The 12346-nt window shown below is 33.3% G+C and overlaps 1 long non-coding RNA gene across 1 annotated transcript; it reads right to left on the bottom strand.

Annotated features, from left to right (window-relative positions):
- Positions 1-5754: 5754 nt before the first annotated feature.
- Positions 5755-8964, bottom strand: LOC128170973 (uncharacterized). The gene is made up of 3 exons (XR_008241967.1): positions 7607-8964; positions 6481-6609; positions 5755-6321 (listed from the first exon to the last, which is right to left on the bottom strand). It is a non-coding gene; the product is annotated as an uncharacterized LOC128170973 (long non-coding RNA).
- Positions 8965-12346: the final 3382 nt, after the last annotated feature.

Raw genomic sequence — 12346 nt, 5'->3', positions numbered from 1 at the left:
CCATTTACTGAAAAGGTAGGGGTTATTGTCACTCAGTAGTTTTTTTTTTAACATTTCAATAAAAAATATCATCGGTTACAGAAATTATTATTCAATTCAATTCTTTGTCCCATTTGAAATAAGCCTTGCAGGAGTATTAGTCCCGTTAGGACAGTTCTAGTTTGGAGTTGATTTTAATCCACTCTCCTATGCAGTTACTCTTACAAACCGGAAGTAAAAGATTTTGGATTATAGTCTAGCAGTGAACAATGCAATGTACATGTCCCGTAATATGACCAGCCGTGAACAACATGCATATCATGTAATTGTAATCCTAAAAGCTGATTGGTCTGATTGTACATGTATATGTGTATCAGATTTTGTGTACGCTTTTAAACGATAGTTTTACATAGTACGTGTTTAATATTAAATTAGACATTACAGTAGTTTATAATATACATTGCAGTAGTTTTCCCGTAAAAACTACTGCAATGTCTATAATTATTAATTCAAAGTTAAAAAACTCGATCTATTTTTGTTTCAATGACAAGTGGAAGTAACGCCTGACATTTTGTTTGCCAAGGTTGTATGGAGAACCGCAATGTCTATCATTGCAACTTTTCAACTTTTCAATAAAAAAAAAATCCAGTGATTCGTAAATGTCAGAACAATGGTCATTTAAACATTGAATCATTATTTTTTGAAAGATGTGGTCTCATAACTGCAACGGTGTATTCATACAAATTTAATAACGCGCGCTAGCTATGATTTAATGCTTATATTTACTTTTTTAACATTTTTCTCTTTCTGCAAATATGATTTATTTAAAAAAATCTCGACATTATTCAACGAGTAATGCACAATTAACGGAAGAGCCATTGGAACAGCCGAATTATGCTGACAAATATATGTACAACGTTTTTAAATTCTAATAACACAATTTTATTCATATATTTAGTATACCAAATTCATTTTCGGTATTCTAAGAAATTAATCAATTAAATTCATTTATATCTTTTAAAAATATTTACATCCATGAAATATTAATCAGCCCAAGTAAAATATCAGGTCGTGATCCGGTTTGAAGTCGAGAGGAGAGTCGGTCATGCTCTGAAGGAAGACTGAATGTATTCATACGCACCAGATTTGGTGATTGGGTCTTCTGTGTTATGCGTAAATATCACTCAAATCTATCAATGCATTTTAATAGGAGGAAAGAAGGTGAATGTAAATATATCGTTATAACACGTTTTTAAATCATTGCACGTCCATTACGACTTAGTTCTATACATAACAATGAGGATCTACGCTACCACGAAAGAAGGTATTCATGAATTTTGATGAAACTACAATAGTGTTACCTTTTTTGTTCTTGAAAAAGATTAAAAAAAAATTAAAACTATGAATAAAATATGAACAAACGTGAAAGTAATATGATACTATCTTTAACAAGCAGAATTAATAAACATTCTTATAAAAAATAAAAACTATAATGATGTTTTCCATCCACAGTAGTAGAAAAAAACACACAGTGTTCAGGATATGGCAATAAGCATCATAAAATTGTCCTTTTGCAAATCTTTTCCCATATTAGTGTATCAAGAAAGAGAAAAGGTACGGTCCTGACATTGATACTACAGAAACCATCTCTGACTTAAAGTAAGGTCACGAATGCTCTAGAAACTTGGTTAAAGTGCAGTAGTCACTTTTCAACCAAACTAATACTTATATGAAGAATTATCCAAATATGGGCATGTACGGGAAAGAGCTTTTATCTTAATAAGGTTCTTTGTCCCTGTGTAATTTACGCCAAACGGTTAAGTCCTGTCTTTCACCCAGACACAGTTGTGTCTAAAAAGAAAATTTGAAAATTGAAATTCGCATTGCCTTATCTTTGCCTGCTGACGTGAACGGGAAGTGTAAGCCTGTGAGTTGATTTTGTTTCTTGTCAAGTCAACAAATGATAAGTCCGATCTTTTCATACAGTGAATAATTAATGTCACTTTTTTTCAACTACATTGATGCATAGATCTACAGTTACTATGAATTATGACAAAGCCGGTTATCTGGTTACAGAGGGTAAATATAAAACGAGGGCTTGTGTATTTTCATGAATACAGTATTTATTTATTATTTGTTAAATAGCTAATTAATTAGTTCGTCAGACTTTTGGCTTACATAGTGATACACAGTTTATAAAAATTCTTCACAATATACATCTAGTAAAAATCCCACTAATCTCCCACACTTTTGAATTGGACGCGAACAGAATGAACTTAATGATTAAAACAAAATAAATTTTGATATTTTTTGTTTGCCTTTAATCCCGTTTACAAAAAAATATTTACATCTACCATGTAAAATTTCCTCTTTTTCTTACGGAGAGATATAGTCGATCCATAATTCTATAGAAACAGAAAAGCTGAAATTTACACGCCCCATTTATCGATTGGTCGAAATCTACAGCGGCTGAAAGTGACAGGACTGAAATTCACACGCCCTGTTTATCGATTGGTCTGAATCTACAGCGACCTAAGTAAATTCACGGACTGCACGAAGTAATCATAATGATGCCAGACTCAAAGTCTCACAAGAGACGATATGACTGTTTCTTTTAGCTAATGTACTTATGTACGTTAACAGTAATTTAGTGAATTTTACTAACTTTTCATAATCAATTTATTAATTAGTTAAAGAAAGATGTTAATATAAACAATAAAATGCTTTCTTTGATGATTCATGCGGGGTATGAAGGTAGCGATTATTGCAGGAAAAAACTAACATACCCGCTAACGCGGGTTATGTATTTTTCCTGTAATGTCGCTACCTTCATATCCCGAATAAATCACCAAAGACAGCATTTTATTGTTTAAATATCTACAAATCAGTTTCTAAAACGGAATATATGTGGTTATTGACACACCATTATACGTGGCCATTGATATGGAATCCTAAAATAAATAAAATCAATACATCCAGATCACTAATAGCAGCATTCCGATCACTTGAGCTAAACGCACTTGCTATGGTGACGACAATTTTGTTGTGATTTATGAAGGAAGGAGAACACATTGGGATATCGGTTAAGGTTAGTGTAATTAATGTTCCACAAACAAGATATATAAAACGGTTTGATTTACTTTTCGTTTGTCTCCATGTTTAGAAGAGGCACACGTAGGATAGTTCATGTTTTAGGTAAGCTTTTTTATTAATTCACAAATATTGAATTGCCACTTAAATAAATAATTGATGATAAGATAGTTCTATACATTGTGTTGTTGTTTTTTCTTTTTTAGTTTCTTTTCTTGCATGTGTGTGCATTTATCACTTTAGGGGTGTTGTTTACTCAGGGTTTGAGTTCTCGAATTCAGATTGTTATAAAGTTCAATGTCATGAGTAAAATTTGTTCTAAACACAAGAAGTATTTGTGAAATGAATTATTATTGACATAAAATTCGATATTTCTACTACATTATGGAAGTATGCCAAAACAAAAATAAACTTTTAGCCAAACAGAGGAAATTCGGACTAAATTTTGCAGATTGTGTTTTCTGCTAAAACCTTTTTGGAAGTAATCTAATATTAAAAGTTAAGATTTATATTTTAGTCTATATAATTTTGTTTATGTTCTGGTAGTTTTACCTCATTTATGCATTATAATAACCGTATGGCATGAATGTAAAAAATATTTAAGTATGCTAAAAAACGAGAAATTCACCATATCTCAAAATTTTGATCATTGACCTCATATAAATTATATGCCAACAGAACAAGATCAATATAAGTAGTTTAATACTATAACTGTTTTTGTATTATCATCATTCAATTTTTTGTAAAATTGGATCAAAAACGGGTAGGAATTTGAAAAGTGATGGAGGAAATTCGGACTGGAATATTTATAAAATTTGCGAAGGAAAACTTAATGCTTTTTATGTATTTAGTGTCACTGCCATTCATAAATTGTATTTCATATTAAAAAGTGTTGAGCAATTTGTATTATTTTCACAATTAAGAAAATCTCAATCATAGTGTCAAATTTTAAGTGATTTTTCTTTAATTTCCCAAAAATATACAATGGCCATTAACTCAAGAAGTAGGTCATTGACCTACTTTTTGGAAATGAAAAATAACACTACAATAAAAGGTCTATAACACACAATAGTTGAATTTTCATTATCATCAGTGGAATTTTTTTTCATTCTGAGTAAACGTCATCCTTAAAAACATTTAACGAACAAAACTTTCAGAAAAGGACTTCCTCAGCTCACAGAATGCGGTATGTTGAGATAGCAAGGGACGTCTTCGAATGAAATACCCGTCAATATTTTTGTATAATTGAGAGTTGCTGTACTTGAAGGGTTGTGAGTGTTGCTGAAATTCATGAGATTATTTTTAATGATTACTATTATTTCGAGGGATGTCTTTTGTTGAAAATTAGTATGCAATATGTAGGCCCTTAATGTTAAGTACATCTGAATCAGAAGTAAAATGCAAAACTTGCGGCTATAGCTGTTGTGTTGACTTTACACTTTGCAAGTTACAGACAGGATGTGAAATAACCCGAAAAGTAGGTGGATGAGACATATAGTAAACTATAAACTGTTAGGTTTCTGACATTTGATGGTGTAACATGCACCACGAATAGGGAATTGCAAGAAAGAAGAGGATATGTCGTGTCTAAAAAGGTGCTACATGTGAAATTTGGTATGTTAGAAATGGAGTTATTAAACTTTCAATGTGTAAACCTATCAGTCTAACCTAACTACATTTTTACGCCAAAACCCAACGTCATGATGTCATAGACAGCTGAGGCAGCCATATTGAAATGTGATGTCATCATAACAAGGTAATTTGAACTTGTGTATGCATTGAAAATGAGAGGTGAGAGAAAAAAGCACAAGTTTGTCTGTGGAAACAGTATAAGAAAGGGGAGAGTGGGTCACGGCCACTCTAAACATGAGGTATTTAAATCTGTTTGGTTACCACGGTTAACAGCTAATCAATTTAACTTAATTACTAAAGTATCACCTGACGGTAAGTCGTACACTTTGTCCGGAGCTGAAAAAAGTCTAAGTAATGTTAAGGTTTTGCGCCCCCGCCCAAGTGATCCCAACCCTTACTCAAGAGTCACCAGACTCGACAGCCGGGAAATGAGGGTTGTAGACAAGGGTCTGACCCTTGACATGATAAACGACCTGTGTGTATCACATGCTAGGTGTAAATGCCAACTTGCTGATTTTGAGATAAAATCCGAAACTAAGTGGGGGCTAGGCTGGTCATGGACATTCGGGTGCAAGAGGTGCAATTTTATTTCGAAAGCATATAAATTGTATCATGAGGTTCCATCTTAGCACTGTGGCAGGAAAGATGCAGAAATGAATCTAGGTATACAAACAGGTATCTACCGGACCCCATTAGGTAATGACCAGGCCAGACTTATTCTGGCATGTACCGGCATTCCACCCCCAGCAAGGTCTGCAATGTATAAATCAGGTAATAAAGTGGGTGAGAAAATTGTTGAAATTGCGGAACACGATATGAATGAAAAATTGAAACAACTTAAGAAAAAGAATGAAATGTTAGGTCTTCCATCCTCGCATCCAATCAATATTCAAATGGATGCCTCTTATCAATCAAGGGGTATCACCAGCAGGCATAAAATGGGCCAGGGAGCCTCACAAGTAATTGGTGTAGCCTGTGAGGATGAGACAGACCAGCATAATGTGATAAGCTATCATATGGTAAATAAGCTTTGCTGGGTTGGAGCATGTTAGCTGCCCAAATGGGCATGTCGGTTGTACAGCAAATAAAAATCCTGCCGAACCATTGTCCGAGAGGGAGACGGGATACAAAATTGGGGAAAAACTGGCAAAACATGACCTACTGGTTAAATATGTGACCACTGATGGTGATGCCACCAGTTGTGCGGGGTTAGAAACTGCCCTTCAAAACACTCTGTCCCCCCTGTGGAAAACTAGCCGACTAGCCGATAGGATTCATAGGGGGCAAAGTCTGTTTCGTCAAGGTATTAAAGCCGAATTCAGTCCCAAAATGTTTCCTGCACACACTAAAACTCAAAAGTCCGATTTGCAGAAAATGTTTGCCAATGACATCAAAGAACGATGCCACGGCATTTTTCAGGCATTGTTTAAAAAACATAACGGTGACTTGAACAAAATTTCAAAATGCCTACCTAGAGTCGTAGACAGGGTCATCAAGTGCTACAGTGGGGGTTGCGGTGAAGGTTGCAGATGGAGCGTAACTCTCTGTAAGGGTGGTAAGAAAACCAGCTGGTGGCACAAATCTGTTGGTCTACGGGCACATAATCTAGAACCAGGTGACCTAAAGTTAAATCAGAAAGACAAGGTTATTCTTAAATCATTACTCGGAATGGTTCTCTCGATCTCTGCCTTGAATGAAATGAAACTGAACACAACTACAAACAAGTGCGAGTCAGTCAATCGAACCATATCTGTCAGTCTTCCCAAAAACAGAACTTACAGTAGAAATGCAAAATCTCGTGCTCTCTCGGGTCTGTTACGAGCTAACAATGGGGTAGACATGGCGGTGTGTAAAACCCTTGCTTCCCTAGGTGCTCCCCTTGGTGCCCAGTCTCAGTCACTGAAAGCTCTGCAAAGAATAAAACAAATATCAGAGTATAGCATAAAGCATGCAAAATCGCTGAATCAGAAAAAGAAGCGAGCATGGGCTCGATGTAGAAATACAATGCAGTATGTCAAACAAAAACTAAATCGGCCTGTAAAGACTGACTACCGAAAGAATAAGCTAGAACCGTCACTCTCCGGTCTGGCAAAACAAAGGTGTGAGAATTTAGAGAATCCCGATCCCGATCAACCTGGTTGCAGTCATTGGTGAAAAATGAACTGATATCAACTTTTAAACTCTTGTGTTCTTCAAATGTGTGTTTAAAAAATACAAACTGATTTGCAATGAGTATGCAATAAAAATTATGTGCAATACTTTTAAACATAAAATTTGTAAAGAAGAAAAAAAATTGTAGACCACTGGGGGGAGGGGTTGGAGATGGGCCTCCAGTGCTCTGCATATTTTTTTTTTATATCTTTATAAAATTACAGAATACATAAATTTAAAGTGAATTAAATCTATAAAATACATACCATTACTCATTTAAATGAAGATTTACAAGACATGGGGGATAATTCACATGCTGTCTGCACACACCTTTAGACATACAGTTGACCCGCTGCATATTAACCCCATGTGGTTCAAGTGAGAGATGATCTGGGTTTATACATAAGCGGTTGTGGCATAAATGTGAACAATCAAGAGATGGAGGGGGAATAAATCTGAGTTTAATCATTAAAGATAATTTAGCGGGGGAATAACTATGCCATTCCAGGTTCGGAAGTTTAACTTTTATTTGACCATATGACTTTGACCTCTGACCATTATGCCACAGTCTACACTGGAGATTGGCAGCTACATAGCTTTTTTCACGTAATTTCTCAGAGTATTTAGCCACAGAAGCATCCATGTTGATGAAGAAGATGAACAGGAAGTGGATAAAATAAAAACACACACCGTTGAATTTTATATTTCAGATAAAAAATAAAAAATAAAAAAATCAGATATTTTTGCTACTTACTTAATATGGGTATAGTCCACTAATACATTTTCCATAGCCGGTAATGTTAACATAATGTCACACAGAAATCTCCCTAATTTTCGTTCAGCAACGAGTGATCCCTCAAACTGAAGCTACACAAGTTGTCCATCTTCAGTCCGAGTTTCGTGGTTTGATGTCAGATTCGTTTTCCCGCAAAATCCGTCTGTTTACGTCAACCCCTGAAAAAGAAAGTGAAAGTAGTAAACTCCTGCCTATCAGTGAAGCATCAAATAACACAAAATAGTTCCATACACTTTCAGGTTAAATCACATTTTGCTTAATATACTTACAGGAAAAATGATCCTCACTTACAAGTATGATGTTCATAATAATACATAGCTTCATTATTTTTTGATGTAGTCTGCTAATAAAGGAACTTTTAATTTTAATGGCACTTCTTTGTTGTCCTACCGATTCTAAAAATAGTTGAAGGGATAAACCCATGTACTTTATAGTGAGGAGTTACAATGATTTCTTTTTAACATTATCTAAGACAATATAACTTTAGATCATTAATCTCTGTGTGAATTTAGATTAATTATCGTTTGATGGTATATACATATACTCTGTTGTATAGTGTTTAGTCCTTAATAATCAAATTATTAACCCAGAGTAATACATAGTGATGGTTAAAATATGTCTGACGTCATTGTGCCGAGTATAGGTAAAAATCCAGCCTTCCCCTATATTTTTTTACTACTGCATGGAAGAGTATGTACATATGTTGAAGGCAATTATCTGAGCCATGGTTTAGAAGTAATTAGATGTAATAAGAGAAAATTGATAATCTATAAAATGGACAGTAGTTAGTGGGATTTTAATACTGTTTCATATAATGTTTTTATTATTATAGGGAAATAAATTATATCATTATTAATGAAGAATTTAACTATTTTTAAAAGCTGTATAAATTTATTAGTCAAGGAAATTGATGAAGTGACCCTATAGGGCATTAATGTAAATAAAATTCAAAATTATTGATATGATTGTAGATTTTTTATTATATTAAATTCTCTTTTTTACATATTTTTTAACATAGTAAGCTAATTATGATAATATTTATGGGAGTTTGTCCAAGTTTAACAAGCTTAACAAAAAAAAAATCATAGTCCTATGGAATTAATTTTCTGACATTGAGTTGCATGTATCCATGTACTATTGTAGTGAAGAAAATTTGACACAACTAATTGCATCTGTCAAGACTCCAATTGAAAATATATTCAAAGTTGTATTCACAAAAGAGCTTTGCTTGGCTATTTTCATTTACTGAAAAGGTAGGGGCTATTGTCACTCAGTAGTTTTTTTAAAAACATTTCAATAAAAAAATATCATCGGTTACAGAAATTATTATTCAATTCAATTATTTGTCCATTTGAAATAAGCCTTGCAGGAGTATTAGTCCCGTTAAGACAGTTCTAGTTTGGAGTTGATTTTAATCCACTCTCCTATGCAGTTACTCTTACAAACCAGAAGTAAAAGATTTTGGATTATATACCAGCAATGAACAATGCAATGTACATGTCCCGTAATATGATCAGCCGTGAACAGCATGCATATCATGTAATTGTAATCCTAAAAGCTGATTGGTCTGATTGTACATGTTTATCTGTATCAGATTTTGTGTACGCTTTTAAACGATAGTTTTACATAGTACGTGTTTAATATTAGATTAGCCATTACAGTAGTTTGTAATATACATTGCAGTAGTTTTCCCGTAAAAACTACTGCAATGTCTTTAATTATTAATTTAAAGTTGAAAAACTCGATCTATTTTTGTTTCAATGACAAGTGGAAGTAACGCCTGACATTTTGTTTGCCAAGGTTGTATGGAGAACCGCAATGTCTATCATCGCTAAAAATTTCAACGTTTCAATAAAAAAGAATCCAGTTCCAATGATACGTAAATGTCAGAACAATGGTCATTTAAAAATTGAATCATTATTTTTTGAAAGATGTGGTCTCATAACTGCAACGGTGTATGCATACAAATTGAATAACGCGCGCTAGCTATGATTCAATGCTTATAACATTTATAACTTTATAACATTTATAACATTTTTCTCTTTCTGCAAATATGATTTATTTAAAAAAATCTCGACATTATTCAACGAGTAATGCACAATTAACGGAAGAGCCATTGGAACAGCCGAATTATGCTGACAAATATAGTGCACAACGTTTTTAAATTCTAATAACACAATTTTATTCATATATTTAGTATACCAAATTCATTTTCGGTATTCTAAGAAATTAATCAATTAAATTTATTTATATCTTTTAAAAATATTTACATCCATGGAATATTAATCAGCCCAAGTAAAATATCAGGTCGTGATCCGGTTTGAAGTCGGGAGGAGAGTCGGTCATGCTCTGAAGGAAGACTGAATGTATTCATACGCACCAGATTTGGTGATTAGGTCTTCTGTGTTATGCGTAAATATCACTCAAATCTATCAATGCATTTTGATAGGAGGAAAGAAGGTGAATGTAAATATATCGTTATAACACGTTTTTAAATCATTGCACGTCCATTACGACTTAGTTCTATACAGTAAAGGTATTCATGAATTTTGATGAAACCACAATAGTGTTACCTTTTTTGTTCTTGAAAGAGATAAAAAAAAATTAAAACTATGAATAAAATATGAACAAACGTGAAAGTAATATGATACTATCTTTAACAAGCAGAATTGAAAAACATTCTTATAAAAAATAAAAACTATAATGATGTTTTCCATCCACAGTAGTAGAAAAAAACACACAGTGTTCAGGATATGGCAATAAGCATCATAAAATTGTCCTTTTGCAAATCTTTTCCCATATTAGTGTATCAAGAAAGAGAAAAGGTACGGTCCTGACATTGATACTACAGAAACCATCTCTGACTTAAAGTAAGGTCACGAATGCTCTAGAAACTTGGTTAAAGTGCAGTAGTCACTTTTCAACCAAACTAATACTTATATGAAGAATTATCCAAATATGGGCATGTACGGGAAAGAGCTTTTATCTTAATAAGGTTCTTTGTCCCTGTGTAATTTACGCCAAACGGTTAAGTCCTGTCTTTCACCCAGACACAGTTGTGTCTAAAAAGAAAATTTGAAAATTGAAATTCGCATTGCCTTATCTTTGCCTGCTGACGTGAACGGGAAGTGTAAGCCTGTGAGTTGATTTTGTTTCTTGTCAAGTCAACAAATGATAAGTCCGATCTTTTCATACAGTGAATAATTAATGTCACTTTTTTTCAACTACATTGATGCATAGATCTACAGTTACTATGAATTATGGCAAAGCCGGTTATCTGGTTACAGAGGGTAAATATAAAACGAGGGCTTGTGTATTTTCATGAATACAGTATTTATTTATTATTTGTTAAATAGCTAATTAATTAGTTCGTCAGACTTTTGGCTTACATAGTGATACACAGTTTATAAAAATTCTTCACAATATACATCTAGTAAAAATCCCACTAATCTCCCACACTTTTGAATTGGACGCGAACAGAATGAACTTAATGATTAAAACAAAATAAATTTTGATATTTTTTGTTTGCCTTTAATCCCGTTTACAAAAAAATATTTACATCTACCATGTAAAATTTCCTCTTTTTCTTACGGAGAGATATAGTCGATCCATAATTCTATAGAAACAGAAAAGCTGAAATTTACACGCCCCATTTATCGATTGGTCGAAATCTACAGCGGCTGAAAGTGACAGGACTGAAATTGACACGCCCTGTTTATCGATTGGTCTGAATCTACAGCGACCTAAGTAAATTCACGGACTGCACGAAGTAATCATAATGATGCCAGACTCAAAGTCTCACAAGAGACGATATGACTGTTTCTTTTAGCTAATGTACTTATGTACGTTAACAGTAATTTAGTGAATTTTACTAACTTTTCATAATCAATTTATTAATTAGTTAAAGAAAGATGTTAATATAAACAATAAAATGCTTTCTTTGATGATTCATGCGGGGTATGAAGGTAGCGATTATTGCAGGAAAAAACTAACATACCCGCTAACGCGGGTTATGTATTTTTCCTGTAATGTCGCTACCTTCATATCCCGAATAAATCACCAAAGACAGCATTTTATTGTTTAAATATCTACAAATCAGTTTCTAAAACGGAATATATGTGGTTATTGACACACCATTATACGTGGCCATTGATATGGAATCCTAAAATAAATAAAATCAATACATCCAGATCACTAATAGCAGCATTCCAATCACTTGAGCTAAACGCACTTGCTATGGTGACGACAATTTTGTTGTGATTTATGAAGGAAGGAGAACACATTGGGATATCGGTTAAGGTTAGTGTAATTAATGTTCCACAAACAAGATATATAAAACGGTTTGATTTACTTTTCGTTTGTCTCCATGTTTAGAAGAGGCACACGTAGGATAGTTCATGTTTTAGGTAAGCTTTTTTATTAATTCACAAATATTGAATTGCCACTTAAATAAATAATTGATGATAAGATAGTTCTATACATTGTGTTGTTGTTTTTTCTTTTTTAGTTTCTTTTCTTGCATGTGTGTGCATTTATCACTTTAGGGGTGTTGTTTACTCAGGGTTTGAGTTCTCGAATTCAGATTGTTATAAAGTTCAATGTCATGAGTAAAATTTGTTCTAAACACAAGAAGTATTTGTGAAATGAATTATTATTGACATAAAATTCGATATTTCTACTACATTATGGAAGTATGCC

This window comes from Crassostrea angulata, chromosome 2 (genome assembly GCF_025612915.1).
Source record: "Crassostrea angulata isolate pt1a10 chromosome 2, ASM2561291v2, whole genome shotgun sequence".
NCBI classification, from domain to species: domain Eukaryota; kingdom Metazoa; phylum Mollusca; class Bivalvia; order Ostreida; family Ostreidae; genus Magallana; species Magallana angulata.
Note: the sequence above shows the minus strand (reverse complement) of the source record. Positions and strands in the feature narration are given on the sequence as shown.